Consider the following 27,529-nt stretch of genomic DNA (forward strand, 5'->3'; position numbering starts at 1 on the left):
TCATCCGCGAACCCTAAAAAACTCCACCCATCCTTGAACTCTAAACACCTCAGTCTATGCCTGAACTCCACTTATCACTGACCACTAAAGACCCCTCATCACCGACAAACATAGTCCATCCCTAAAACCCCAAACCCTTTCTGTAGCCAAACTCCAAGTATAATGTGATTTTGTTTTTTCCTAAAAAATATCTTTCATTTAAACTGTTTCCTTCAATTTTTGATTTATTTTATATTTTATTAAAATTGTCTTTCCTTAAAATTAGTTTTCCGTGATTTGATTTCTTCCAATGTGATTTCTCGGTTTTTGTTATTCCATTAACTCAGATACATCAGATTTACGAATGGGCTGCTGATGACTGAGTGTTTCCACACAACATGCGATATTACTAATACTGCTGGTATTTGTAATGCTGGGGGGAGAGAGGGGAGAAGCTGATAGTTTTGCGCCCAACTTGAAATTTAACCCTTAAAGTTATTGATAGGGGGGGATAGGTTAGGACTGAGTAAATAGAACATTGAGTGTACTGTGCATTACTAGAGGCAAGAGTCGGTATATTTACAGATGCTTGATGTATTGATTTCCTTAGGTATCACATATGGTCCTTCTCCAGAGTAAAGCCAGAGTTCTTTACTTTAGTGGCTGGAGTTGGTGCTGGAGAACCGAACAAGATTTCCTAGAGGGACCTGTTGGCATCAACATTGTTATTCAAAAAGTAATGCACTTCAATCCTCCATGAGTTGGAGAAAGCTTTGTCTCATCCACACTGAGTTGCCAGTCAAAACCTATTACTCGAATCGAGTCAGGAATGATCTGCATGCCGTTCATGTAGGAGAGAAATCTGAAGCCAAACTTTTAATAAGATTGTCCAGAGGCTGCACATAAATATTCAACAACATAGGGAACAAAACAAAGACTAACTTAAAGCATAATAGAACAAACGTTGGAAAATCCAATATATTTTCTTTTCCTAAACATTCCATGTCAAAGCTGTTAAGTCAGGCTATTTGTTAGTGGAAGTGTTTGTTAAAGGTTGGGTGATTTTTGTGTGTGTTGCTTCCAGCTTTCTTATGAAGAAAATACTATACTGAAGCATTATCTTCATCAAAAGCACTGCCTAATTTGTAATTTCAAGACAGCAAAGGCTTGATTCCACTCTTTAATCCACCACCAGAAACTTCTTGCCTCTTCATCTCACTCTTGCAGGTCCTTATTCATCCCTGCTTTTTCCCATTGTCACTGTTTATCTGTCTCTCTTGTCATTTGTTATTCTCCTTTCCCTCTTTTGTGGGTTTTACCTCTTGCCAAAGTGTGGTGATGAAAAATAAGTGTCAGTCCCCAAAAATGAGTGCCAATGGGTCCTACATGCAACCGCTGGCTTAAAATGAGCTCAAATGGAGGCTGGTTTTAGGGCTGCTTTGTTGAAGAGATTTAAGCTAGACCCTTACAGAGGAGTATTATACAGAGGAGTCAGAAAGTGAAGTTTGTGTTGTAACTGTTGATCTTAAGGTATATTGAGGTATAAACAGCCAAATACTGTGCAGTTGATACTTTATACAATGAGCCAGTATTTTCGGCGCAGCTATAAGAAAGCTTCTGTGCATACACCTCTGTGAACAAACAAATCCGTAAATGCAACTACATGCTATCAAAAAAGCAAAGCAAAACAAATTAACTTGTAAGAGTGAAAAGCGAATAGCCTTAGCCAGCCATAAAGACAAACAGGACATGTTTCCTAAACAAAAAGGCATAAACCAGCTATTAAAATACCACCACATGGACTTTGAATCATAAGCTATATGTCATGTCACAGCTGCAGTCTCACACATGGACTATTTGAGCATCATCACCAATGGGAACACAAACAGTTCAGCGTAACAATCCCCGAAATGCAATGGCCATGATAGACTGCTGATCCAGGCAACAACAAAACAAAATACCTTTAAAAGCAATTGTCTGAAATGCGCTGACCCACAGCCCACATTGTCACTGTACCATTCTATACATGTACTTTTTAAAAAGTATTTTTAATATGAGGTCTCCCAGATAGCCAAATCTGTCTGTAATGCGGCCTAAAGGGGGTACGACCTGACTGGGAAGAGAAGGGCCCTCAGCCAGTCAGGCAAGAACCTACATCAGTTAAGAGCTGCCTTAGAGATTATGGCGGAAGCGACTCCCCCAATGTGAATAATTTGGTTGATTATGTCAGTGGATGGGTCCAGAAGGAGCAACACTTCTGCATTACCTTATCTACAATCAGCTGGAGATCACCTTGATTGCAGGAGAGTATCATCTGAACATTGCTAGCTGGCTTAAAGCCAGTCTGGTGTGGAATGAGAGAGCCTGCTGAGTCTAGTGATAGTTTAATGTCTAGATTTCACATAGTTTGAAAGCCAAGAAGGCGTATGCCCTATCATGTCTTTTTCAGTATTAAAGTATACAAAACAGTGATGAATGGAATGCTTGAATTAATTTAAGCCACTGGTAATTACTCGCCCTGCATCCCAATCCATCGTTATTTTGCACAGCATCCCACCTCGGGTCAGGGAGGACCCATTCTGGCAGTTCAGCCTGGCCTGTCCCAATGAGGAGCAGCCGCAGGGCTGATTTGCATGTGGCTGGATCTAAAATGAGGGGGTACGGTGGGCAACTCAAGCTGGCCAGCCTATAACAAATATAGCCAACAAAAGCAAAGCAAGAAAATGTGAGTTACAAAACCACATAGCCAGTGGCAAGCAATGGGCAGAATGCATTCCTAGGTCAACTTTCTGAATCTCCCCAAGATGTCGTTAGCAAACCAGACTGCTCTGTGTCTGGTAGGCTTCGACCTAAAAAGACAGCTTAAATACCATACCAGGGCATCAAAAAAACAAAGTGATGGATGGAATGTTTGAATTAATTTCAGTCACTGGCGACCGCTCAAGGCCACATCCCAAACCATTGTTATTCACCCACCATGCCACCTCAGTTGGGACCCAGTCATATGCAATTCAGACCCTGCTCCTTAAGAGAATGGTCCAGCATGCACTACAAGGCCAGTCCTCCCTGAATCGGAATAGAAGCAAGCAAACTAGGACCATTTTCACTCTTATGGGCTCATCAGCCAGGTATAGCTTGATTCCAGTGCCACAGTGAGCATGGGACCCACGTTAGGGCATCAAAAAACAAAGTCATGGATGGAATGCTTGAATTAATGTTAGCCACTGCATCCTACTTGACACCCGCTCCGTCCACAAACATGCAATTGAACTCTGGGACCTCCTGACCACTTACTCGCCCGACGTCGCATTCCTCACCGAAACCTGGATGAATTCGGCCTCGGAACCAGACATAGCCATAGCCATACCAGAAAACTACAAGATCACCAGAAGAGACCGAATCAACAGACCAGGAGGAGGAATCGCCATAGTCCACAAAAACACCATAAGAGTCTCCACCAACTCCCACAACACAATCAACTCTGCCGAGCGCCTCCACTTCAAAATCCACATCAACGCCAACAACACACTCAGAGGAACACTGGTCTACAGACCCCCTGGACCCAGACCTCAGTTCTGCGACAACATCGCCGACGCCATCAGTTCCCAAGCCCTCGCCTCAACAGACTACATCCTCCTCATTGACCTAAACTTCCACCTAGAAAATAACAACGATATCAACACCACCAACCTAATCGACAACCTTGACAACTTCGGCCTCAAGCAACTCGTCACTACACCCACCCACTCCGCAGGCCACACACTCGACCCCATCTTCTCCACCAGCAATCACGTCTCTTTCAGCCACACCACCGAATTCAGCTGGACAGACCACCGCTGCATCCACTTCTCCTACCAGAAACCAGTCACTCATTACCACCGCACACAATCCCCCCCGACGCAACTGGAGCAAAATATCAACGGATCAACTGATCTCCACTCTCACCCGGGCCCCACCCCCGGGACCCCGGACTCCAACACAGCCACCACCAACCTGCATAGCTGGATAGAAGAACCGCGCCCTCACCCACCACCCACACACGCAACCTAGGCTTCATCTTGGACTCCACACTCAGCATGACTCAGCAGGTCAATGCCATCTCCTCTTCCTGCTAGAACCCTCTCCGCAAGCTCTGCAAAATCTTCAAGTGGATTCCCGTCGAAACCAGGAAAACTGTCACCCACGCCCTGGTCAGCAGCCGATTGGACTACGGAAACGCCCTATATGCAGGAATAACAACCAAACTCCTAACAAAGCTGCAAAGAATCCAGAACGCATCCGCCCGCCTCATTCTGGACATCCCACGCCGCGACCACATTTCCCCCCACCTCAGAGACCTTCACTGGCTACCAGTATCAAAGAGGATCACCTTCGAACTCCTCATCCACGCACACAAGGCCCTCCACGACACAGGCCCAGCCTACCTCAATGACAGACTCACCTTCCACACCCCCACCCGCAATCTTCGCTCCGCCAGCCTCGCCCTCGCCTCCATCCGCCGCACCACCGCCAGAGGAAGATCCTTCTCTCACCTAGCCGCCAAGACCTGTAACTCCCTACCGCTCCACCTTCGCCAGACCCAAGACCTCTTGACATTCAGGAAATGCCTCAAGACATGGCTTTACGACCAGTAGCTCCCCCCCCAGCACCTTGAGACCCTAACGGGTGATTAGTGCGCTCTATAAATCCTTGATTGATTGATTGATTGATGTCGACCCCAACAATGCTTCTTGGGCTTGGAAGAGAAAGCATGAATAAGGAAGGCCTGCGCAGCAGACTTTCACTATTGGAGATTCTAATGAGGTATGACAGAAACAGAGGGTAGACAAACACATTTCTAAACCCTTAGACCCATCCAGGGCACCCCACAAGCACACACAACTCCTTACACAAAGAGAGAGAGCTGTCAACTGCCTTTGCACACCAGGAGCCCTCCCTTGCTGGCTCTCCAGTCACTTGCACAGCACACAGTGGGTAGGAGTGAAACACCATGGGACCAGCGGGCACTCATAGGGATGGACGAGAAAAGGAAGGAGGTGAGACCTGGGAGAGTGGTGTGGCAAAGGATAACCGCGGAGAGGAGCAACCAACCATTGAAAGGAATGGGAAAGCATGAAAGAGACAACTATGATGTGAGAATGAGACAACCTGGTGAGTTGGCGGCAAACTATATGTCGAGAGGTGGGGTGTTGTGAAAATGCATGAATTAGGATCTGAGAAGAATACAGAAAGGGTCTAATAGTGGTTAGGGCCGGTGAGTAGAGATATCTCATGAATGAGAGAGGAGCTCCATGTACAATAACCCTATGCCTTTGGAGATCTAATGAAGCATTCCCTGCACCTCTTGGATGAGGGCAACCTATTAATGGCATAAGGTTAGTATTTGAGGGTCCCTAGTAAACTCATGTAAAATATGCACCACAAAGTCTTCAGTGTAAATCGCAGTCAGACCTCACTGCACGAGAGGGCCTACAGGGGTGTGTGTTAAACTCCTTCACCGAGGGCCTGTCCACCACAACCAAAATGCCCACTTCCCTCACCATAACTCCAACTTAAAAAAAAGTCCAAAAATGCATCTGAAAATTGTGAAAAGTAATCTTTTCTAAAGGTAGAGAGGGGGCAGCATGACATAATGCCATAAAATGATGGTGGTTAACTTTCCTTTAGTAGTGAGGGGCAGTGTTGTAGCAAGGGAGCTGTGGGACCTAAAACAAACAATTGCCCGCATGTCCTCAATTAGGTGCTGAAATAAACCCAGAACCAGTGGGAAGTTGGTCCTTCACAGCTCTGGGCATAGTGGAATGGCTGATAGATGGGCTGCCATTCTTATTGGCTTACCAATGTGGAGGATATTCCCATAGTAGGTGTGCACTAGCACCAGGGCTTGGGATGGTTTTCAGTGTTGGAACAGTGTCAGTTGGTAGAAAGCTTTTTTTAGCTAGATTTCCCATTTGAAATGCCAGTTTTAGGGCTTTGTCAAGAAGTCAACCAACTTAGGTAAGTTTTGCAAGTCGATGAGCCTTGTATAATTCAACTTGGATTCTTAATTTATGGTAAGGAATACGAATATTAAGATTTTCTGATTTTTAGATGGTTACATTTTATCCATGTTTTCATTTCGCAAATGCAATATGTCAGAGATATAGGATCTGAGTTTTTGATGTTTTTTATGTAGAAGTACGTGATGTCTGCATATTGTATGAAGTTTTGAAGTTTACGCCTAGTCCCTTCATGAGTTTACCCAATTTTCTGCACATGCTTTGAATTAAATAAGTGCAATGATCGACATCTTGGTAACTTCACATGTTGTAGGATTTGGCGTGAAGAGTCCATCTTGATTTTTGCTATTCATATCCTTTTTGATGGATGAGAATTAAACCATTATAGGACAATCCCTTCAAATTCCATCCTGTCCTTTATTGTGCATAAGAGATGCCCTGGGCAACAGCGTCAAAATCCAATGACAAATCTACTGGTATTAGCTAGTATTTGCATTTTAATCATACACACGCAGGATGTCATCTGCTAGCTTTGATGACGTAGTTTTCATGATGTGACCTGATTGGAGACCGCTTTAGAAGGTTGTTGGACTCTAAGAAAGTCTTAATCTGGATAACTGTGTAGTCTGATGCTCATTGCCTGTACGTTTCCTAAATATGGGTTTTTGAGAGTTACTTTCAAGAAGACTAGCGGTGATCCTGTTGCGAGTGAACTAGCTGTGTTGATCTAGGAAGTAAGACCAGCTATGGTTTCTAGTATGCTTCAATCGTAGGCGTATTTTAGATTTTGTGGAGGAGTTCCTGTGCATTGGTTGGCTTCCCCCCTCTATTCTTCATTCCCTAGCTAGGGATCGAAGAATACCAATTTGCCAATTTTATAGGTTTTTCTTTTTCACTTTTGGGGATGCAGTAATGTTCAGGATGTTTAACAGTGCCCTATCCTGTTGCTGATGTCTCCTGTTCCCGCACCACAGGCCGCAAGCGGGCATCTGAAGGGCATTCTGCTGCAACCTCTTCTAATGACTCCTTATGTGACACTGGGTGAATTGTGCCCTGAGCCAGCTGGGGAACTGGTGCCAAGTACTGGCAAGCATAGCTGGAGCTGGCAGTGCCTCGCTCTGCACGTAGCCAGGTCTAAGGTCACTTCCTAAATGGTGCTGCGAGAGACCACTGCGGCTTCCCTGCACAGATACCCCGCTCTGCCAGTTGCACCCTCTTTTCATGACTAGCATGCATGCCAATGTTAAGTAACTGTAAAACTGAAAAAATGGGACTTGTTGGTGAAAAACAGGGGCACACTTAGATTCACTAATTGAACGCACTTCGCCAAATGGATTTTAAATGGGGTAAAATCGGTTACAGAAAAACAACAGGTCTATTCTGTGTCCCAAAATGAATGGTGTCACCCTTTAGAGGCCACTCAATGGCACTCCCAGAGAAGGACCCACTTGTTTTTACATTATTTTAAGATACTGTTTTAAATCTGTATTGCAGCCCACAGCTTAAGTGCTGCTATGCTTTACATTTTCAAACCATAGAAACTGTTGTACAAACCACAAACCCGACCAGATAGCTATTCTGCATTTTAAAGGACACAACCTTCCTAATAAATAGTAGCACGTTAATACGTTTCTTTGTTGTGTTTCGGATTGAATCAGACATAACTTAAGTAAGATTTTCGTTTTCATTTCGGGCAATTAAAACATTAAAATAAATATTCCTTAATTCCTCCAGATTCTCAGAAAAAAAGAGTCTTACTATTGTCTGCACACAGACAGCTGGCCCACAATACCCTAGAGACGTCTAGCTGGGCTTCAGTAAACTCAGGCGAGGACGCCTGCCCTAGCCAGAACATCATACATTGCCTCTTCCCCAGTAGTTAACAAAACGATCTGAAGAAACACGAAATGTGCGAAATTCGTGAAATTAGTAGAAATTCTGCATATAGAATGAATTTTTCTCTTTTTCGCGAATTTATTCCACGGAGTGAATTCTGCTGACCTTTATGGAATTTTTCAGTTTTTGAGGAATTTTCAAGGCTTTCCACTCTTTCCAGCCCCACGCAAACTAGTCAACCACCATGAAACACTGCAAATCATGGGGCATATTTATGAGAGGCTTGCGCTGCCCGAGCCTCACTTTTTTTGATGCTCCAGCAGCGCAATCCTCTCAACAATATCTATGAGGCCCCACACACCCACTTTGCGTGGCGTTGCATGGCCTCATAGATATGGAGTAAGACAAAACAGCGCAAGTGCTGCATTGCTAGGGAGGCGTTCCATGAGCGGTGCGGGTTTTTTTCCCACGCAACATCCATGGATTTTGGCGCTGCCCCAGATGTACAAAATCAGATGAACCTGAGGAAGTGCCAAAACCTTACGCCTCCCCAGGGAAGGTGTAATAAGGAGAAATATTTTCATTTCTCCTAGTTTTTTCCTCTTTCCATGTGTGTTGCATTCTGCAGCACCAAATAAAGAGGAAAACATCTCTCGGGATTGTGTGTGCAGGAAGGTGTCCCTTCCTGCACAAATACAGATCTTCATGCAGCACAGACACCCTTGACTCATGGTGCGTGGTTCCAGGCAGCCAATTGTGCACCAGGGGTAAAGGACTGGAATGCGCCATATTTCATAAATAAGTTGCATTCCTGCCCTTTCCCATTGGCGTAGGGCAGTGCAGCAAGAAGACTTGCAGTACTTCCCTATGCCAATTCCCTATAAATATGGGCCTAGGAATCACCTACATTTGCGGAAGCTGAAAAAACTTTACATTTATTCACTACCACGTTTAGTGTAAAAAATAATTTTTTGTCAACCCCTGATCTGCAGCAAATTTCAGCAAAGTAGAGGCATTCCGATGAAGAATGTACAAGAACTGTTCCTTTGGAAATATTCGTAATCAAGGGTTACCCCATGTAAGAAATTGGGTTGTTGGTTGAATAGGATGTGAGCACTGGTCAAGCAGCAACCATAGTTCTTGTCAGGGTAGGGTGCAAGCAAACCCCAAATTAACCTGTGCTCTGGCCCCTAGTAGCTTGGCACAGAGCAGTTAGGCTTAATTTAGAGGCAAAGTTTAAAGTATTTGTGCAACACTTCAAGCAGTAACAGAGTGACAACACAGCATAAAAGGAGCCCACAATGGAATTAGAAAAATAGAGCAGCTTTTAATAAATAAAACAAGACCAGAACAACAAAAATCCAATTAGTAGAAGCGGATATATTGAATGTTAAAGTTTTAAGTAAAAAGAGCGTCAAAAGGCATAAAAGACACAAAGTGCCAACTATGGATATCTGGTTGCGCTGCACCATGACAATGTCACAATTTCAGGCCGACCGCGATGGAGTGCAGGCCGGCTACAGGGACCCAGTTGGGCCCCGTGAAAAAAAGTATCTTCAATCCGGATTTGCGGAGCGTTGCATGGATCCGTGTGGAAGATGCGTTGGGCAGTCGATGTGATGTGTTGGCTCTGAGATGCAGTGAGTCTGCGGTGCGAGGTCCTGTTGCGTCAACATGAAGGATCCCGTAAACGGGGCTAGCAATGCGAAATCCGGTGTTGGGGGTGCAACGCGCAGTGTGGGCGATTCGTTGGTTCTGAATAGCTGCAAGGCTGCGATGCATATTCCAGCATCGTCCAGGCCTGTGCCCGGGGAGCACGACACATCAGTGGTTCCATAGCCAATGTAGGTTGCAGCGGTGATGTAAGACTTTGTGATGGGCCCAGTCCAAGCAGCGGCAGCAATATATTGGTTCTGCTTGGGTTGGCACTAAGAGGCAGAGGAGATGCAATGGTTCTGTGGATTCATAGGTGGGCAGAGTGCATTAAGCTCACTTCCACAGGGCAGGACTGGGCTGGCACCACTTGGCAGGGCAGACTCACAGAGTCCAGGTGCAGAAGCAATGTTGTTGGAAGCTTGTTATGTCCCTGAGACCAGAGATCAGGAGCCCAGCCAACTAGCCCTTGGAGTCAATCTGGGTTCTGGGTTCAAGAGATGAAGGTCCAGTCCTTCTCACCCAGGCATGAGGGCAGCAGGCAGCTGGTCAGCACAACAAAGCAGGTGTCCAGCAGAGTGTAGTCCAACAGAGTGATAGCCCTTCAGCAGCAGAGAAGTCCTTCTTCCTGGCAGAGTATCCACAGGTCCAGAAGTGTACTGAAGTGGTGGTGTCTGAGGTCCAACGTTTATACAATGGTGTCATGGTTCTGGAAGGAAGGAGAAGCTTCTAGGCAGTGGATTTAAAGTGCAAAGAATACCCCACCTCCCCTGCCATAGCTCCAAGCTGGCTGGAGGGACAATGGAGGGTCGTTAGGCCCTTTGGGTGGAGACAGACCACAGCCAATTCAGGTGTAAGTAAGGCTGGGTCAGAATCCTCCCTCCCATCCTGCCTGTGATGGCCCATCCAGTCTGTCTAGGAGGAATATACAAATTCCAACTACATCCCATCATGTGACCAGAGACAAGCTGTAGGCACCAAATGGCTAAGGCAAGAAAATGCTAACTTTCTAAGAGTACAACAAAAAGATATCTGCACTCTAAATGTCTTCAATTTACTTTGAAGACAAGGATAGTCCTATCTTATGTCATTGAGATTTGAAATCTTTATACGCATCGACCCCACACAATTTAGGACTTGAGACAGTTGAATCATTTTTGGTGAGTGTCAACATGAAGGAAGATCTGGACGTTTTTTTACTCGAGCTTTGAACTTCACACTATACCATAGCTACTTTACTTGGAAGGATCGATACTATCTACAAAAAAAATTGACTTCCATGGGGAACTGCACAGCCTCAAGCTGCGCAAATCTGTTTATGTACAGGTTTGAAATGGATAACATCATCAACAATCCTGAGTGGCAAGCCCACTTGCACACGTACTGGTGGTAAATCAATGACATTTTCTTTATATGGACAGGTCCGGAAACAAAGTTAACAGCCGCCATCCACAAACTGAACATGGTTAATGATTCTATTGGCTTTACCGAAAGCATCAGTCATCCTCAGATCACGTTTTTAGATGTGAATGTGATTAAAAGTGGTCAACTCTTGGCCACCAGCATACATGTCAAACCTACGGACCGAAATAACTTGTTACACTTTCAGAGTTTTCATCAAAACTCATTGAGATGTTGCTTGCCATATTCCCAACTACTATGTGTCAAAAGAATTTCATCTGACCCTGATGATTACAAACAAGGCATAAACATGTTGGCTAATAAATTCAAACAAAACGTGCATCCAAATACTGTTATTCAAACTGCCATTGATAGGGTTAACAGCAAGGACAGGGTTCTTTTGTTAACATTTCAAGGCAACGCAAAATAAACTGAAAGATTGATATTTGTGTTGGAGTTTTCTACTAAGAGTTCGAAACTCAGGAAAATTATATTAAAATACTGGCCTATGCTTCAGTCTGAAAGTGATTTTCGAGGTATTTTTAATGCACCTCGATTGTTCGCTTACCAGTGAACCAGGAATCTAATACTATTGTTGGCTACTAAAGACATTCAGAAAGATTACACTACGCAGAAAGGGACTATTGCCTGTTTGAACTGCAGTTGTTGCAATAACATAATTAGGGGTACCATGATAACACAACTCATTTAAGGTACTAACATTAAGGTATATACTACAGCTACTCCCTCACTGGCCCGGGAAGGTGGCAACTCACATATAGGGCCTGATTCTGACCCTGGCGGCCGGTGACCGCCAGGGTCACCGGCCACGGGAGCACCGCCGACAGACCGGCGGTGCTCCGAAGGGCATTCTGACCGCTGCAGTTCAGCCGCGGTCAGAAAGGGTAAACCGGCGGTCACCCGCCGGTTTACCGCTGCCCTTCTGAATCCTCCATGGCGGCGGAGCGCGCTCCGCCGCCATGGGGATTCAGACACCCCCTACCGCCATCCTGTTCATGGCGGGAAACCCGCCATGAACAGGATGGCGGTAGGGGGTGCCGCGGGGCCCCTGGGGCCCCTGCAGTGCCCATGCCAATGGCATGGGCACTGCAGGGGCCCCCGTAAGAGGGCCCCGCAAAGTATTTCAGTGTCTGCTATGCAGACATTGAAATACGCGACGGGTGCCACTGCACCCGTCGCACCTTCCCACTACGCCGGCTCAATTCTGAGCCGGCGTCCTCGTGGGAAGGTTGATTTGCCCTGGGCTGGCGGGCGGCCTTTTGGCGGCCGCCCGCCAGCCCAGGGCAAATCTCAGAATCACTGCAGCGGTCTTTCGACCGCGGTGCGGTGTTCTGATGGGGTTACTTTGGCGGGCGGCCTCCGCCGCCTGCCAAAGTAAGAATGACCCCCATAGTGTTTTTAAAGAATGTTTGATTCGCGGTATTTCACACTGGCATGTCAAAGTTTGGGTGCACACCCCTGTTTTAGCTGAATTATTTTGACAGATCTGTGGTACTCGTTCTTTCGCCTAAAGCTTGGATATCTGTATATTTATTTTAGGAAATTATTTCCCTGTTGAAGGGCTTTGCCCGAAATGCACTGGGATATGAGTAAGCAGTACTGACGTTTTAAAAATGTTTGGTTTGTTTAAGCCATGATGGTATATGGCTTCTTAAAGAACTAATTTTGAATGAATTATGAAGACATCAAATATAGAAATAAAGTGACCTATGATGAACATTTGGTTTTGAATGGAGTAATCATTTGCAACTTATGAGAAAGCTTCATATAGCACATTTTTGAGAGTGCATCAGGGGGATGTCCCACAGACAGAAGGAACGCTTTTTGTTTAAACTTTCTAAAAGTGTCTTTTTCAGAATTTCAATTTAAAACTGACTTCACCATAAGTTAGGATTTTAAATTGTGAATCCAGTGACAACAAATTTGAAGGAGTTACCACTTCCCATTTGGAAATTACACTTATAAAATTTAGTATGGCAACCCGAATGTTATCTTATGAGAGAGATAGGCCTTACAGTAGTGAAAAACGAACTAGAGAGTGTTTTCCACCATCAGGAAATGTAAAACTTAAAAGTACATGTCTCACTTTTTAAATGCCTCACACCCTGCCCTCTAGGCTGTCCAGAGCCAGTGTTCGCTGCAAGGCGCGCGCGCACCTTTCCTTCCCCCATCGCGCAGGCCCCTTTGGCAAGCGCGCACGTTGTGAAAACAGCGTTTAAATGCCGCGGGGAGTGTTTTAAACATCATTTGGCGTACTTTAGCATACAAGCGAGCAAGTGATATTTGTCTTGGAAATTAATGGTTAATGAGCTAGGAAATGCTTCAGAACAGTAGAAAATGTGCTGTTATCGAATGTTCCATCATTACTATACTTTGTGGTAGTTTATATGCTTTATCACTTTCTGAGTTTAAATAAGCCTTTTAGAGCTATATACGTGCTCCCCTAAGGCAGATAATGCTTATATTTGAATCTGGATTAAAGACAATGAAAACAGCTTTTAAATACCGCGGGGAGTGTTTTAAACATCATTTGGCGTGCTTTAGCATACAAGCGGGCAAGTGATATTTGTCTTGAAAATCAATGGTTCATGAGCTAGGAAATGCTTCAGAACAATAGAAAATGTGCTGTTATCAAATGTTCCACCATTCCTATACTTTGTGGTAGTTTATATGCGTTATCACTTTCTAAGCCTAAATAAGCCTTTTAGAGCAATATACGTGCTCCCCTAACAGGTCATGTCCTTGGGGTGTGCAACCAGGTCACAAAACTGCCTTGATGCCCTATTGCATGGAGCAATGATATCCCTTTTTTGCTTTAGTGGTATGGAGAGGCTAATGCCAAAGATCTTGGCTAGTTATGCGCTGCGCGCGCGTGAATGGTCAATTTCTTGGCGCACGTATCCTTGGCTGCAGCGCACAGAGACCGCACACTGCCGCACACAGTGGAAAAAAATTAGAGGGAACATTGTCCAGAGCCTTTCCTAGGGGTGACATATGTATTAACAAGAATTTGCAATGCAATAGGCCTTGCATTTGTGAGAGTTAGAGCTACTGGCATTGTAAATGACAATGTCTTTTACCTATGTGTTTTGGTTTGGAGTGTAGTGGATGTATGTCAGGTGCCCCGGCAAACCTCCCAGGCCTGTTGCTGCAGGAGAGAGGACACAACAAGGCCACCATCTTGGGAGTGTATTTGTCTCATTCCTACTGGCTGTGATACCCTAGATATGCAACCCTTTCTATTGTGTTTACCTAAACTTTTATAGCACCAAACAAGCTACAAAAAGGCACCTTTGTGGCATTTATCTGGGAGAATGAGGGGGTCGAAAGAGTTAGGAGGAAAGAAATGGGGGCAGCCATACATTTCTGTGTGTTAAACTTTTAAAGGAATTATTCCTCTACATTGGCAATACCAGCCCAACTTTTAAAAACATTGACTGTATACAAATAGAATAACAGAAGGGGCAGCCTAACTGAATAGGAGGCTTCAAATGTGTGCAGATTAGTGAAACAGAGCTTCAGTGATAGATGGGCCGACAGGATAGGTTCCTGAGCCGCGACATCTGTGACCTTGGGTCAGTGTTTTAAATGGAAATACAGAAGGGCTGGTACTCTGCATTCATTTAAAGCACTGCCTTGGGTTATTAGTCTTATGAAAGCCCTCGGCTCAGGACTGGACTCTGTAGAAAAGATACGTGTAACTGCATCTCCTGGTCCTTGACAGTGCCTTTTCGGTGCAGACCTTTGTGCACTGGCTGATGGTTTTGAAGTGAGAATTGTCTCTGTTGGGGTGGCTACTCAAAATATGAAGTCTTGGCCTTGCCATCTGGACAACTCAGAGTAGAGCGGGAAGTCTGGGTTTGGACGATAGAGTGTCTTTTCACCTAGACCAGTGGTGCCCAGTGAGGCTCCTACAGGGTTGGTTCATTGGCATTGTTTCAGGCTATGAAAAGGATTCAAATGCATGTTTGTCTTGGGAATCGAAGCCAGAGTTTCTTGATACCCACATAAGATAAATTACATAAAAATAATGTATATGGGCCTCAAATTTCAAATATTTGTAATGTGAACAAAATGTGTGATGCAATTATGGAAAAATCCCACTTGATGTATACTATTTCAATTGTGTAGGGTCTTTCCGTCGTGGCCCTGTGTGAACCATAATATAATAACATATCAAGGTTGTGCCAGCGATCAGTGCCATAGCGTCTATTTGTAGTCTTCATTTGATGTCTTATACAAAAAGACTTCAGTCACAACAACACATTTGGGTTACATAACTACAAGCAGTGGCTGGTCCTGGAGGCCGCAGTTTGTGAAACAACAGTTCTCCTGTTTAAAACATCTCCCGCCCGTGGAGTCTTTACTGTTACTGTCCAGGTTTGACTTTGAGATGTCGCCTTTGGGGTGTGTTCTGCTTATAAACAAACACACAAATATCCCTACAGACGTGGGGAGGCATGATGAAGCACTGAGAGGAACGCCAGTAGAAGCAGGAGTGAGAAAGGGGCCACTTGAAAGGGTCGGAAAGATATTGCCTTGACATTGATTTTCCATGTACTTGGTAACCACAACAATCAGAAATAATGCATAGAATTTACATCAAATGATGCCTGGAAACTTAGTGGAGTGGTTACAAGAAGCCTAGGGTCGGAAGAGAGGCGAGCAGGTTAAACATTACTGGACTGTGACAGACAATGCATGGATCATTATACATAGGAATTCAGAGGCTGATGGGGAAGCGCTCTGCGCCTGTGACAGCGACTGTGGGGGGTATTTGAGGTGGGCCCTCTTCAAATAGAAGCAGTGCTATTCGAGCTTTGTTATAGACAGCACTTCCAGAAGTGGCATCCGCAAGGTCACAGTAGATGTGGGGGACTGTAAAAGCCATGACAAAAGTGAATTCTGAGGGGAGGAAGTGGGGAGTTTGCTCCACTTCTGTGACCTATGATACGCTGCTCCTCTCACCGTGGCACCCTTGTGTTAGCTTCTTTGCGCTACAGAATTAGGAAAATGGCTGCTCTACTAACCGAACTCTATTTGAAGATGCCCAATTTACATCCAGAGGCTAGATGTTTTTTGCTATCAAGCTTGAGGCCGTGAAGTGCTTGGGTCTGGAGTCACTTTTCCTTTTCCACCATTTTGTAGACAACTCCTTTCACCATCTTCTTGCCTTGTACTAATGTATGTGCTTGGTTGGTGACCCTCCAGAGGTTATCGGGAGCACGTGTTATCGCCTAGTGTTAAGCACTAATCAAGTCAGTTGGTTAATGCACCCACTGCAGAGGCCTTGACAAGAATGTCACAGATTACAATCCTGACATTACCTTTTCACATCATCTCTGCATGGCCCATGCAAATTAATTATAGCGATTTTGTTAAGAATGGCACCTGCTTTGCAGCGCTATGAAATGGCAGAACCTGTTTTAACAAGCGCTATACAAAAAAAAAGAGTTATTCCCAGACTACCTCAACATGCACCAGACAAAGAACCCCAGGGAAGAGGATGTGGCACAAGGGGCCAGAGCTGCCAACCTTGGAGCTGGGGAACACGGTTCGAGTCTTGGTGCCGGCTCAACATCCTGTGATTCTGGGCAAATCATTTAGGGCCCGATTACGACTTCGGCGGAGGGGATTACTCAGCCCCAAATGTGACGGATATCCCGCCCGCCGAATTATGAGTCCATTATATCCTATGGAACTCGTAATTGGGCAGGTGGGATATCCATCACATTTGGGAGGGAGTAATCCCCTCCGCCGAAGTCGTAATCAGGCCCTTTATCTCCCTTTGCCAACAAAAATAAATGTGTTCTTGTGTAATGTAACGGGTGCTCATATAAAGCACTGTAATACCTTTGTATGGAGTACATGCTATATAAAACTGCAAAAAAAAAAAAAAGCACTCCAATACCTTCCTATCAAGTGTGTGCTACATAACACTGCAAAAAAAAAAAAAAAAAACCCCGCAGGCATCAGAAAGAAACAGCAAGATGCCCGAAAACAAGGAAAAGGAAGAAACAACATACGGCCACTCAGCGCAAAGCGGTGAGGCAAAAGAGAAAAATAGTGCACCACACTAAGGTATACGGTGATCGTGCAATAATCTGTGTAACAAGGTCAGTCTCCAAGGCAGTAACAAACCAGCCTCTAGGCGTAACAAACATAAAGCATTTACCAACAACATCAAGGGTTTTTTGAAAGGCAGGCCCAGGGACCAATTAAAATGATTGGCGTGAGCTGGGCGTGGGTAAAGCCCACAGAATAGATTCCAACATGTCTAGAAGAGCAGCGCTTGCGTGCTGCTATGCTCGACCTAAAAAGGAATGTTTGGACTTGGCAAAATTTTTATTTTACGAGGTAGAAATGGCAGTTTAAACTGCATACACAGGCTCCGCAATGGCAGGCCTGAGACATGTTTAAAGGGCTACTTAGGTGGATGGCACAACCAGTGTTGCAAGCCCACTAGTAGCATCAATTTACAAGCCCTGGGCACATGTAGTGCCACTTTACTGGGGACTTATAAGTAATGATACATGCCGAGTGGGATAATCCAATAATACCATGTTTAGAGGAGAGAGCATAAGTACCTTAGCACTGGTTAGCAGTGGTAAAGTGCACAGAGTCCTAATACAAGCAAAAACTAGGTCAGATAAAGTGGAAGAGGAAGACATAAAGTTGGGGGGAAGACCACCACAAGGCTGACAGGTCTAACTCCCCAAAATGCATACGGAATAATCCCAGATATATCTGAAATGTGTACATAGATTATTCTAAGAAACGGTGATCGTTAAGGGGTTCTCCTCGGCAGCAGGAAATAACGCTCACCCTCTTATTGGTCAAGGGCTATATTTTCAGTAGGCAAATTGGAATCAAATACCACTCTACGATTTGTCAAAGGTTTTGAGATGGGCCATGGGAGCATCTTATGCTCAGGTTTGTGAGAGGCAGTTTTTTTTAGTAGTTTCTCGGGTGAAGAATCTCACACTTTGATTGGTCAGTGTCTGCATTTTGAGAGAGACAATATGATTCTGATTGGACAATTTCCAATTTTGAGCAGTACAATGGTACAATGATGAGATAATCCCCCACTGTTATTGGTCAGAGGTTCAAACATCTGAACAGAACAATAAAAAGAAGTTCTCGCGCTGCGATTGGTCAATGGCTTTGACTTCAAGTGAGGGAGCTGAGAAGCAAACGCTGCATGTTGTCAGAGGCACCATATTTTGAAGAGTGGTAATAAATGAGACTGTGATGCTCTAGCTGGATCAGAAGCACAATACTGTTAGTGTGAAAATGAGAACATAACTGCAGACTCCAATTGGTCATAGGTGCAGCTCTTTGATTATTTATTTTTCATGTATGTAGACGTGTTTAAGACAATGGGTCGAAATTCTCAAAGTTCAGAAATTGGAGTATGAGAATGGAAAAGGAATCTCACTGTCCTACTGGTGAGATGTTCAGACATTGGAATACGACCACAGGAAGAAAATGTCACACTCTGATCGAGTCATAAGTTGAGAATTGAGAGCAGGACATTGGGAAGGCAATACCACACTCGGACTGGTTAGAAATTGAGAATTGTGAGTAGGACAATATAAAGGTAACATCACACTCTGGAGAGATGCTCTCATTTTGAATATGACTCTGGCAATCAAGACATAGGCTCCTTATGTTTCATATTAAAACCAACATTTAGGTCAATTTTACGCAATGGTGACCTTCAGAGGCGTTTGGCACAGCTGTACCTCAGTTAATGATGAAATTTGCAATTAATCAATAAGACGTACTTGAATTTAGGAAGACTTAGCCTCAGCAGGGGGGTGGAATATTTTCTTAAGAGGCACTTAAGCATTTTTAAACTAGGCCTGGGCAGAATTTAAATTATGCCGGAGTAATCAGAGTAATTTCTGTAATTCTGCATTATTCTTTGATGTGGAATTAACAATAATTATGCGATTATTCACAATTAGCGTAATAAAGAACGGAGTACAATTGGCTGGAATATGATTCCCCCCGACAGCTGAGGTAAGTAAAAAATGCTTTTAAATGTATGTTGTTTGCGTCCTTGAGGGTTAGAGTGTGTTTACGTGAGAGAGAGTGTGTGTATGTGTGAATGTGTGTGTGAGTGAAAGTAAAGGTCAAATGGCGTGTGATGTCACTTCTGCTACCCCTGGCGTTTGGGTGAATTAATGTTTATGGTCCCCAGGCTCGCCTCCAGCCTCCCTAGCCCTCTAGACGCTAGAATAAACCAGTGATGCAATGACCTGCTACTGGGACTGCCTGGTTTGTCCGAATCGTGTGATTCTTTGTTTGAGTTGTGTTTTGTATTTCTGAGCGCTTAATGTATCTACAAGCGCTGTGAAGCGCCGTGTATTCGCACTGGCTTGCTACCGTAGACGCGTCGTTTAATCTACAGGACTTTGCGATAGTTTATGTTCTGATACCAACCTCTGGCTGGCTACATGAAAATCACCAATGGCATTTATACACAAGTTTATGTGTATGCATCTACTGTTAACAAGCTGGAAAGACAGCTCCAAAGGTTAACACACCTGTGCAGAAATCTGTTTTGAAACATACGGTTTGCAAGTTCGCCTCAAAGACGTAGTCCACTCAGCCTTTTATCCTTGTGAGGCCAATAAACCTAGCACCATTGAGCTGATCACAAGTGATACGTACGATAGTCTGCACAATAGATCAGTAAGACTGTGGCAGTCAGTGATTTCTAAAATACAGGTTAGTATTGTTATAGCTTGGTGTATTTCTAAGCTTGCTATATCGACACTGTCTTGAAATTGTGGTAAGGTAGCCTTATAAAACGTCAAACTCAACTTAATGTCACTCACTCGATAAGGTATACCCTAAGTCATTCACACATTCATCAGCCCCGACTCACTCACACATGTGCGCACTTACTTAGGTATAGACTAATTCATGTGCTAGTTCAGTCTTTCCTCAATGTCCAACTGGATGGCTGACTTACTCCCTCATTCACTCGATTAAAATCATTCATACTCATATTTATATTCACTCATGTACATGGTTCTCTTACTCAGGAACTCAGTCACCCAAGGACTGAAGCATCCACCTACAATTTTTCACTCCCCACCCACTTGCCTACGCACTTGTTTACTCACGCTCTCAGTCATACACGCAGATTGCCATCCCGCTCCCTCCCTCGCTCCCTCCTTCACTTACTCCCTTGCTCATTCACCCGCTAATTCACCCATTCATTCACACACGCATACATGCATGCAGACTGCGCGCCCAATCGCGGACTCTTTTTCCCTAAAATGAGGAATCTGGCTATCCTACAACTCATTTCCTTTATATCTGTGAAGGTTTCCTCCGTCAGCTGCCTGCGGAAAATATCAAAATGGAACAAACTGTGGATAAAAGTAGGAATGGATCATAACTCGTGTAATTCACTGTAGTGTAATCATGTGGCATTACCTAAGAATTCTGCAAAATTACGTTTTAATTACGTGAGGAGTAATTCTGCTTTTAGTGGTATTTCTTAGCACAAAAATGCCCCTTATGACTAAAATAGACACGAGGATGCACTTTGTGCTAAGAAATCATGCTAAATGCAACAGAACGTGAATAGGGAGTGTGAACGACCATTTGCGCTCTCTGGTGTGCTCTGACCGTAGGATTTGTTTTCTCCAAATTACTTGTACCTGCGCAAGCAGGATTAATGCTACATTACTCACTATTAGTATAATATAAAAAATTACAAAAAGCAAGAAAGCGGTATCCCAACCGACCTCGATCAGAACGAGCTGCCTATGTGTCCCTATAATTATTTTGCCACCTCTGAGTCCATGGGCCGCAAAGGCAGAGCTAAAGGTCGCAAGGGTCAAATCAGGGGCTGCAGCTGTGACTCCTGGCGCCCCTAAATGACGTCCGTGGTGGAGACTCGAACCTGATTCAGAAACCAGGACCACGAGCTTGAGATGGACGTGCCAGGTGCAAAGGCCTGTTGGCTGCTCTCGTCTCCACTTCCGCCTGAACTCGAACTCTGCTGTAATCCTGCCGTCCACACCGTCCACCCCGCAGCACCAGCAACCTCCTGTCTGACCGCCTAGAACAACTTCAGTGCATCCTGGTAGTGCCGCGGAAAAGCGCCCCAGTAGCAAGGACGCGGCCTAGTGGTTACACCGACGCCTCGGGCGGGGGGACAATTGGCGCCTCCATCCCGGCTTCTTATGCATGAGACGTGTGAATAAATGCGTAAATAAGTAAGTGAGGCGCGCTACCTCGCGCACTGCATATATGAGGCACACTAAATATATAGGGTAAAAAAAAAAACATTTTGAAGCTGGCGATATTATGAGCTGAAGTGGAAGTGAGTTCGATAGAATGAGACCTTCTATCAAGAAAATCTACCTCCCCTAGTGATTGCTTGCACTGAGGTATGGCCAACAGCGCCTGGCATCTAAGAATGTGTCCCAGGCTAAAAGAATCTTGGCCCAACTGATAGAAACACCTGTACATTCAACAAGCTGCTATATAATGAACCGGTCAGAGCCGCATCTCTCTTGCCTGGGAAGCATGATCTTTCCTTCTCAAACCCACTAGAGTCCTAACTCAGCTCCCTGTGGCCTAGAAATAACATTAGCAGAGAGCCCCAGGTAGAGGTCGTTACAATAATCCAATCTAGAGCCCATCAGTGTTCCTATTGCCAATGCTTTCTGCTGAACAGATAGCAAAGGGAGAACAGGTCTCAGCTTAGAAAGCTGGAAAAAGCAGTTTAGAACTCCTTTCCAGATCTGTGCATCCATAGACATATTTTTGAATCAAGATGAAACACAAATTCTTTATGGCGGCAGCCATTGTTGGAGATCGATCCAATAGTGTCAAATGCAAAGGTCCCGAGTTTCCCCAGAATATTACTCCACAAATTATCAACTAAGTTTTCCATGTCGGTCAGCTGACTGGCATGGCCAGTTCAAGATTTTAATTAATTCTTCTAGAACATGGACTAAACTAAGCTGGTTGAATTCACAAATGTCCACGTTTGTGTCTCCCACATAATGATGTAATTCAACTTTACAACTTCATAGAGCGGTGGGAAAGAGGGACCATATACATATTAAACAAGCCCAGTGAGAGCGGGGAACCCGGGCAGGCCCACTGGTGACAATCCGACATGCAACACACAGATTCTTGGAGATTTTTGGTTCAGAAATGAACTAAACAAGTAGTGACCTCAAATTCCATAGCGGTTCACGGGACCCATAGAGGCAGACACATTTGGCATGATCTGAAGCATGTCCTGCCCTTCCTCTGTCCTCTCAGGGTGTCGCCCCAAAAACCAAGTAGCATGCAGTGCCCTGAGCCAGATTGATAGACAAAGGGGCACTTATGAGCATCCACATGTTCCTGGAGCTAATCGACCACTAGTTTCACCATGATCGGGTGCAATTTTGGAAGGATAGTGATTAGTCGAAAATTTGATAGAGTGGAGGATCTGGGATGGCTTCCTTGTGCAGGAGTTAGTAATTCCTTCTTTGAGGGCATACACCCTCTGAGAATCAGCGCTCAATAAGAATTTGAATAAGGGGGACGAACGTGTGCTGAACCTCCTCAGTAGTAAGCTTAGGCCGACTCAAGAGCGGCCCCCATGGGTTTAAGAGATCTAAGTAGTTTCAACTTCTATGATACTATGTGGAGACAATGAGAAGGTTTTGTGAGTGGGAAGGACACAGGAGTCAGGAATCAGTAGAGCTGGAAGTTTATCAATCACGCCCAGCTCCGAAAGGATTTTATTGTGTTCATAAGGAAAGCATTATGGGCTTCTGGGCAGATACCTCAAGCTCCTTTCCTCTGTGTTTATTCTGTTAGGTAGAGAAAAGGGAGGATTACATTGCTGCTGTATTTAAATCAAAGGGCATTTACAAGACCACCTGTTCCTCATATTCCCCCAAATGTGTGTATTTCTTGAGTTTTACAGTGTTTTGTTCACTTATAGAAACAAATATGTGTATATATATATATATATATAAATTCCCAGAGATTTGAGGTGATTCATCCCTGTGCACTTAATGGAGGGGGGCACTGGAGTTATGCAGCAATGGAACACCAAATTATGCATGTGGCTGTAGCCTATTGCTATTTTAGAATTTTAACAGACAAAAGTACTGTCTGGGCAAAAGTTTCACGTCAGTGATCATCAGCCCCTGATAGGTTATCAGTTAAACTTTGCAAACGGTCTGCCCTGTGAAGCACCACGTAAGACACTTTTTTCGTAACTTTTGATCCGTTTTTGTTGGCTGCACTTTTATGTTGAAATTTGCCCTTTGTGCAGCTGATGCTGAATTACGCGGCGAGTGCAGTAAACCCATATTTATAAGGAAAATACCTTGACCACATAATTGCAGAAATCCAGTGACCCAAAAGTGTAACCTTACCGGCAGCTTGTTTTATCTAACACAAACATAGGCACTGTCGTAAAACACATTTATTAACAAAGACCACTAGAATTATTCGGCATCGAAGACCGAATTATGTGACAGACTTAACTAAATTAAATAGCAAGAAAGGGCAAGTGATGTGGTTTAAAGTGGCACATTTATTTTATGATAGTGTCTCCATTATTTTGGCATTTTTACGCGTTAACATTATCTGGGCAGAGGTTTCACCTCGTTAGTACTAGTTTGACAAACTACATATAGCAACAAGAAAGAGAGAGGTGACCAGTCAACTTTTGCAAAAAAAGCGTGTCACTGCACAGCAACGTGTGTTGTCGCGTTTATAGTAACGTTTGATCCATTTGAGCTAGAAACATTTTTTGATAAAATCAGCAGATAATGTGGCAAATCCATAATGTTGCAGAAAAAGACATAGGGCGTGAAATGTCATAATTCTCGTGGCCCTGAGTATAACTCAATTAAATTGTAAACATTTGATCACCCACAGTAGCACTGAAGGCTTAATGCGCTGTGCGTGGACTCAAACCTGTGACCTACAGTTCATACACAGCTGTCACTGTAGTAGAGAAAATTTTAATCACGAGATCTCTGTAGTAGAGAATACTGTAATCACGAGAATTCTCACTGGGGCTCGAACCTGTGACCTGCAGTACACACACCACCCTTTGCAGCATTAAGCCTCTGGGCTGTCGAAGTACAATTTGGGGATGTTACCTGGGTGTTACACAAGTCCTCTGCCGCATGCACGGTGTTCTCTTGGACAATCTAGGTGGCATTTGCAGCCCGAGACCTGTAGGATACACACAGACCTCTGCAGCAGGCTCCCATGTAAGCCTCTGGGCTGTTTTCCTTGGATTCGAACCTGTATTTTATGGATTTCTAATATGTGAGCCGCGTGTTACACTTATTCCACTGCAGCAGCGGCATTGACCGCCTGGGCTAAGTGGAATTCACCCCAAAGAGCTGCGGGTTTCACGCACCTCTGCAGCAGGCGCACTAACCCCGCTCTCGTTTTATTGGCTCTGAAGCGCGTGACTTGCAGGTCACGCGCTGATCGCTGCAGTGGGTGCGGTAACCCACTGATGTATCTCACTCAGGGATGTAAAAGTGGGACGAAAAAAGTGGTGTGGGTCTCCTAAAGGGGCGTGGCTGGTGTAATTAGGGTGTGGCTTAAACATTGTAAGCTAAAAATCTGTACTCAGCACAGTGTGCCGCCCGACTGGTATTTTGGTGCTTCTTTCTGTTCATTACATCCAGATATATAATACAAGTAACATCGCACCTACGTAAAGCCAGGGCTATTGGCTTTGTCGAAGGATAGCTGCATACAATAAATAAGAAACAACATCTTTGCATAAAATATGTCACACGCTTCAGTTCTGAAATGATGAGAGTGTGAAAGAACTATAGCCAGTCTCTTTGAAGTTACATGAAAGGCAGGGAAGGGTGGTCCTGCTGGGGAGTTAGGATTTGTTTTCAGCAGCTACAGACCCGGCCCACTTAAAGCCCTGATCTTACTCCTGTGACTCCATTAGTTGGTAAGACGCGTCGACAGGGGTAGTAAGCGCTATATAAATAGAAATACTAACAACAGGGGCTCGCACTCCCGTCATCCTACCCTAAGCGTCACCTCCAATAGCGCTAATCTTGAACGCACCTTCCTCGGGGACGTGTAGGCGCTGTAAATCGATACATCAAAACGAAGGCGCTACAGACTCTACAACGTGACACGGCGCAGTGTTTCACGACATAGCCACCTGTCGAGAGTGAAACGGGGCATGCACAGAACTTACTTGAGTCGTGCCGCGGTGGTCTCCCTCCCGCCTGGCTCCCTCGCTCCTTAGCTTTGAAGGATGCTTGCCTCGTCCCCCCTCTGAGGAGAGCGTTATCCTCTCCGGGCCCCTCGATGTGCTGCTCCGCTCCGGGCCCTTCTCATCTCTCGGGGAGTGAGCTGGGGGTTCCTCCTAGCAGCAGACCCCGCCGGTGTCGTCTCCCTGCGAGTGAGTGTTTGTGCTGTGAGGCGCGGAGGGGGCGGGGAGCTGCAGCCGGCGGCGGGGTGGCGTGTGGGTGTGTGTGAGAGAGAGAGAGTCGCTGGCTGAGAATCCCCTGGTCCGTGTGATCTGCCGATGGAGAGTTTATGAAAAGCAGGTCAGGGGAGACGCGCAGATCTCCCGCCAGGGCGCAGGCGGGGGCGGAGGGAGCAGGGGCTTCCCGTTCAGCCCCGTCCGAAACACTAAGATGCACGGGAGATGCTTTCTGTGCTTAATTCAGTTACATTTGTTTGCAATCACGGCTTTCGCGCGCACCTAGGTGTGTGATCTCAGTACAAACACATCATCAACGTGTGAATTCCCTTCCATGTGGAATAGAAGTATCACTTGGGCAAATGTCTACATCAGAATTAAATATACTATTAAGGAAGTGACATTTACACAGGTATCACAAACTCATTGAATCAAATGCTATTTTATTGTTTTAGTTTCCACACGTGTGTCAGTTAGGAGGAGTCCTTTACTACCCATGGTCCTACTGTTACATACGTCTACATTCTTGTCCTTGTATCTGTCACTGCTTGTGAGGTGGATCCTGCCTCTCCCAAACAGGGACAAACACAGGATGCGTGCACTCCATTCACTACCAAAGGCCACAAGGAGGAGTGGATTCCCAGCATCCTCCTGGATTTCTTCCTGGATTTCCATAAGACAGGCACGAATCCGCTCACTTTCTGTCCCGGTCTTGAGAGATTTTTCTGGACATACGTCAGAGGTTCGGAACACCATTCCCGGACCCGTTCCAAACGACCCTGAGGGTCCCAGGTGGATATTCCATACTGTTATACCAAGGCACACCACAAAAGTCCATTCCTTCTTGTTGTAGAAGTCAGAATTCCGATTCACTGTGAGTAAATGGTAGCAATTTTATCCATCCAAATAATTCATAAAGGTAACAGCCATCATGAGTCCAGAGATACAACAGCAAACACGTCGCCAAAATTTTAAATTTCACATCGTAAACATGCTTGCACAGAGTATAATGGATCCCAGGTGGATACAATGATGTGGAATGGCTTTCAGGAATTACTTGACACATTCCCTCCCGTTCCATTGATTCCAAAGGTGCTAACCCATCTGAAAGGGACCAGTGGAATCAAGATATTCTAGCTGAAGAGGTCATGGTTTCCTCTGTTACAGAGGCGGTCACTTTGTCAGGCCTGCAGGGTACCCCTGGTCCCCTCTCCCAATGTCATCCTGTAAAAACATAGGCACATCTACCGTTCTTGCTCCGGAAATTGAGAGGAGAGGGTTAGAAGAAGCCATAAAAATCAACCCTTAAAATCCTACACAAGGAAATAGAGCTCATTACAAAGGTGGGGGAAAGACCATTCTTTGCCTACCTTAGGTTGTCCATTTTCTTCAGTCCTGACGGTTTTGTGGGATGGTTTCCATAAGAGGTTAGCGTTCTCTACATTAAGAGCTCAATGAGTGGCAATAACATCTTTTAAAGGCCATTGTGACAATTTATAAGAGGGTGAAAATATGTTAAATACACAAGAAAAATTGATAGAAAAAGATTTGGTGCGGGGGTCTTGAATTTTGTCCAATCACAAATTTGCTTATTTTGCTATAAAATATTAGTGATTTGTTGTTTATGTAGTTTCTTTGTTGAAGTGGTATTCTTTATAAGCACTATCTGACACAACAAAAAGATATGAATATAATTCCTCAATTACTTACCAGTGATCTTCATTACTATTAGTCCTACTTGTGTTGGTACCAGTTATGTATGTACCCCTGTAATCCTTCCCTATTCTGTTTGTGGCCTACGACATACTGCTTGGTATTCCAGGAGGATGCTGGGAAGCCAGTCCCTTCTACTGGCCTCTGGGTAAGGATGAGGGGGGGGGTCAAACATGTGTCATCAGGAGGTCAAAGGGTGTTCCGCTGACACTGGCATTTTGGTGACTATGTCCTTGTTGCCTGTAACGTCAGCACATAAAAAAATCAGCATAAAAAAAAATAAAATAAAGGTTGCTGCTATCAATTTGACTTGAGATTGGAATTTTATAGTTGTACGCAAAAGAAAGGAGTTCATACAAGCTCTCTGTCACGTAAATTCAATTTCAACTGGTCGAAGGAGGCATTGTTAGCCATTTGCATAAATTCAGATATTATTTATGAGTCTTGTAGAGCCCTGCTTCATATCTGT

At 44.7% G+C, this 27,529-nt stretch overlaps 1 protein-coding gene across 1 annotated transcript in view; it reads right to left on the reverse strand.

Moving 5' to 3' along the window:
• PTN (pleiotrophin) overlaps window positions 1–25,558 on the reverse strand; it is a 193,140-nt gene extending 167,582 nt beyond the window's left edge. Inside the window, exon 1 of the mRNA XM_069227962.1 lies at window positions 25,117–25,558. The gene's annotated coding sequence lies outside the window, so the exon portion shown is untranslated. The remainder of the gene's footprint in view (window positions 1–25,116) is intronic.
• Window positions 25,559–27,529: the final 1,971 nt, after the last annotated feature.

The sequence above is a fragment of the Pleurodeles waltl genome, chromosome 4_1, assembly GCF_031143425.1.
Source record: "Pleurodeles waltl isolate 20211129_DDA chromosome 4_1, aPleWal1.hap1.20221129, whole genome shotgun sequence".
NCBI classification, from domain to species: Eukaryota; Metazoa; Chordata; class Amphibia; order Caudata; family Salamandridae; genus Pleurodeles; species Pleurodeles waltl.